At 37.0% G+C, this 4628-nt stretch overlaps 1 pseudogene across 1 annotated transcript; it reads left to right on the forward strand.

The window, feature by feature from the left end:
- Positions 1-2239: 2239 nt before the first annotated feature.
- Positions 2240-2891, forward strand: LOC101289885 (GTP-binding nuclear protein Ran-like; annotated as a pseudogene). The gene has a single exon (XR_183487.1). The product of XR_183487.1 is annotated as a GTP-binding nuclear protein Ran-like (transcript).
- The last annotated feature ends 1737 nt before the right edge of the window (positions 2892-4628 follow it).

Consider the following 4628-nt stretch of genomic DNA (forward strand, 5'->3'; position numbering starts at 1 on the left):
ATCTAGTAGGAAGAGGGTAGTGGAATTGGCAGGGTGTGACCACCCTATTCCAAGAGCACCAAAGTATATTTTTAAAAAACCAGCTTTGAAATTCTCATTTGTTGTAGACTGTTGGCCACCACCACCCTTCTTGTGTAATAAGCTAAGCTTATGAGCTGCAACAAAGCAGTCAGAGACAAACAAGCATTGTTGTCCACTCAGAGAGCCAGATAGACCAGAAGACAAGAATCCAAGGCGTAAGCCAAGATTTTAGGGCCTGATATGCAACAAAATCTAGGGCATACAGAATGAATCATGATTAAAGTTAATTCTATCTAGAAAGAGTCTGAAAAGACAGGAGTTAAAACATCATACAGGGCTTCTTTCAAACACAAGCCTAGTTAACCCTCACAACCTTGGGGGCATAGGTATGATTAAACTCAGTTTATAGATGGAGAAACAGAGCTTCAGGGAATTCAAGTGACTTGTCAGAGGTTACAAAATTAGTAAGAGATTTAGGGGAAGGGAGATAGATAATTAATTAAAAGTAAACAACTATTATGTGAATTTTTTTAAAGATTTAAACAAAGTGATATGAGAGTAATTAGAGGTAAGACTAATATTAGCTAGATGGAGTATATATTAGATAGACCATTGAATAACAAATTACTACAAACTTGACAGCCTAAAAAAAACACATATTTATCATCTCAGTTTTTGGGGGCTAGGAGTCTAGGCATGGCTTAGCTGGGTCCTCTTCTTAGGGTCTTCTGAGGCAGCAATCAAGGTATCAACAGGACTGTTTTCTCATCTAGGCTTCACTGAAGAAGAATCTACTTCCAGACTCACTCAGGTTGTTGGCAGAATTTATTTTCTTGCAGCTGTAGCACTGAGGTCAAGCTCCTTGATGGCCTTTGGAGTGAAGCTTAGCTAAGTTCTTTGCCACATGGACATTCTCAATATGGCTACTTATTTCATCAAGTTAATAAGGAAATTCTCTAGCAAAACAGATTCTTAAATAATGTAGCATAATCATGCAAGTCATAGTCCATTCCTTTTGCCATATCCTATTGGTTAGAAGCAAGTCACAAGTCCATCCATACTCAGAGCATGGGAATGGACAAAGGCATGAATATCAGCAAGGAGGAATCATGAAGACCATCTTAGAGTCTCAAAGTTTAAAGATTCTATCCAATAATTTTACATAGCCTTAATTTCATAGGTATGTAACTATGCCTACTAGCCTAGGCATAGTTCTACAATATATGCATAAAATGGACACATCTACGCAATATAAGAGAAAACAATATTCTGTTATTGGTTGCCCTATGTATCCTTTTATTTATGTATTTTTCATTTTTCTGCAGGCTATTTTGAGATGAGGTAGAGCATCCTGAAAGGCATTCTGTTATACCAATGCTAGGATCCCCTTTTTCTTTTGCTCTTGTAGAATTTTTCTGATTTCACTATTTTAATCAAATCATGAGAGAATACTGGTTTCACAGTTCTGGCCCCTCCTCTAGAATTATGCTGGAAAACAAACGTCTAAATATTAATTTCTAAATCATGTTAGAATTTTTAAATACAAACCAATGTATATAAATTATTGCAGCCTCATAATAATCTGAGCACGTATAATGGCTGCTTCATTTTTTATCTAAATTTAGCATAAATCAAGCTTATGTGGTAATATAACAGCTTCTGAGAGGAAGTGTCAATTCTATAAGTAATTGAAGCCCTCAGGGTCACATACACCTCTGCAACTGAGGGACTCCCTAGTCTAATACCTACTATTCTCTTATTACCTTCAGATAATTTGATAATTAAATTATTTGAACGGTATCCCAAAGAACTACAAATCTCCAAGGAAAGATTTTCATTCCAATAAGTGCATTCTAAAGAATACTGCTTATAAAGATGTTAAAATAAAATTTTTTTTAAAAAAAGAATATTGCTTAGACAAAAAATAGATTTATAAAGGGAACTTGGAATTTTTAAAATACAGCTGCATTGATTTTCTTCAAATTTCCTGGGTGCAGAAATAATCTTTTACTGGAAGAAAACTGTCACTTTGTTGAGAATTTAAGGGAGAAAGCCTATGATCTGAGATTAGATTAGCCTTAAGATCTAACCCCAAATTTTCTGCACTTGCTTAGTTTCTTTTTTTGTAATATTTGGATAATCCCCACCATAGGATTTTTGTAAGAATTTATGAGTTCAGTCAGAAGGGCACAGAGATGTTTCTGGAAGTAACATCACGATGGCTGCCCAAGAAGAGCCCCAAGTTCAGTTCAAACTTGTATTGGTTGGTGATGGTGGTACTGGAAAAACTACTGATACATTCGTGAAACGTCATCTGACTAGTGAATCTGAGAAGTATATAGCTACCTTGAGTGTTGAGGTCCATCCCCGTGTTCCATACCAACAAAGGACGGATTAAGTTCAATGTATGGGATACAGCTGGTCAGAAGAAATTTGGTGGACTGAGAGATGGCTATTATATCCAAGCTCATTGTGCCATTATAATGTTTGATGTAACATCGAGAGTTACTTACAAGAACATGCCTAACTGGCATAGAGATCTGGTACGAGTGTGTGAAAACACCCCCATCATGTTGTATGGCAACAAAGTGGATATTAAGGACAGGAAGGTTAAGGCAAAGTCAATTGTCTTCCACCGAAAGAAGAATCTTCAGTACTATGACATTTCTGCCAAAAGTAACTACAACTTTGAAAAGCCCTTCCTCTGGCTTGCTATAAAACTGATCAGAGACCCTAACTTGGAGTTCATTGCCATGCCTGCTCTCACCCCGCCAGAGGTGGTCATGGACCCAGCCTTGGCAGTGCGGTCTAAGCATCATCTAGAGGCTGCTCAGACAACTGCTCTCCCAGATGAAGATGATGACATGTGAGAAAGTGAAGCTGGAGCCCAGAGTCCAAAGTCTAGTCTTATAGGCAACTGTTCTGTGATGTCAGTGGTGCAGTGTGTTTGCCACTTTATTATATAGCTAAGCAGAACATGTGCTTAATCTTTGGGATGCTAAAGGAGATGAATGGGCTTCGGAGTGAATGTGGCAGTTAAAAAAAAAAAAAACCTTCATTTTTTGGACCTGCATATTTAGCTGTTTTGCAACACAGTTGTTTCCTCCTTGAGTTTCAAATATAAGACTGTTACAGTCACATCACTATATTCAGGGGTAGAATCTTGTTTTCTACTGTCATTCCCATTCCTTTTCATTTAGAATCAGAATAAAGTTGTATTTCAAATAAAAAAAAGAATTTATGATAGTTTCATGAGAAATAATAAATATAAATGTAACAAATATAACAAATAAATGTAATAAAAATAATCAACAAATATAATATCAAATATAAAGTATATAAGATTGTGACTGGTACCACCTAAGATTTTTTAAATCTGTAATTATAGTTCTTCATAGCTTGAAGCTGGATAGGACTAGACAGAAAGCCCTGCAGATGGGGTTTTGTCTATTTAACTGGTTGTTATCTTCAACTCTAATTGGCAATTTCTCTGACTCTCTCCTACCTGGCCTAGCTACACCCATGACTTGATTCCTTTTTCTCCTGCCTTTCATGATTTCTGATAACCCTTTCCACCACTGCTCACCCTTCTCTCTATTCCCACTCCCAACACACTCAAGGAAAGCTTTTCTCATCTGGCCTCAGCCATGCTCACTTGTAAAGCCCTCTGCTGCCCCCTATCAGTCATTGTGAGGGAATACCCACAACCTCCAGATAAATTCTCTCCCTCCCAATAAATCATGAATATTCCGTTTGCATTGAGTTCCAGTAAAAGGAAAGTTAACCTGAATTTTACAGTAGCAAAAATATAGAAAACCTACTGTGTTTTATGAATTTTTATGGGTAGACAGTGCCATTTTATCTTGGAATACATTTTTAAGGTAGTAGCAGAGAGTGGAAGAGAGACTCCTAATTCAAGCAAACTCTTTAATTACAAAGAAGTCAGGGCTTTTTGATGAATTCCAAGAACATATTCTAGAATAGCCTTGGATCTATTTGAGCTGCTATAACAAAATATAAAATACCATAGCGTAGGTGGCCTAAACAACAGACATTTCTCATAGCTCTGAGAAACTGGAAGAAGATCAGGGTGGCAGCAGTTTTGGTGTCTAATGGGAGCCCACTTCCTGGTTCATAGACAGCCATCTTCTCACTATGTCCTCACATGGTTGATGGGGGTCTCTTTTATAAGGGCATGAATTCCATTCATGAGGGCTCTATCCTCATGACCTAATCACCTCCCCAAAGCCTCACTTCCAAGCACCATCACACTAGGGATTAGGTTGCAACAAATGTATTTGGGGGGACAAAAACATTAAGTCTATAGCACCTTTTGACTAAGTGAAATAATGATAAATTGGTATTATGTAAAGCCTGTTGAATTTGTAGCTCAGTCCTTCCCTCCAAAAAAGAGACAAAAGAGAGAATGAGAGAAAATCATGCAGAACAGTGATTAAGAAATTTGAAATCAAACAGATCTGATGTTGATCTTCCTGAAAACTAGCAACTTTGGACAAGTTACTTAAACTCTCTATACTGGATTTTCCTCTAGTAAATGGAAATAATAACAATACCAACTTCATAGCATTATTGCAAGTATTAAATGT

This window comes from Orcinus orca, chromosome 13 (assembly GCF_937001465.1).
Source record: "Orcinus orca chromosome 13, mOrcOrc1.1, whole genome shotgun sequence".
NCBI classification, from domain to species: Eukaryota; Metazoa; Chordata; class Mammalia; order Artiodactyla; family Delphinidae; genus Orcinus; species Orcinus orca.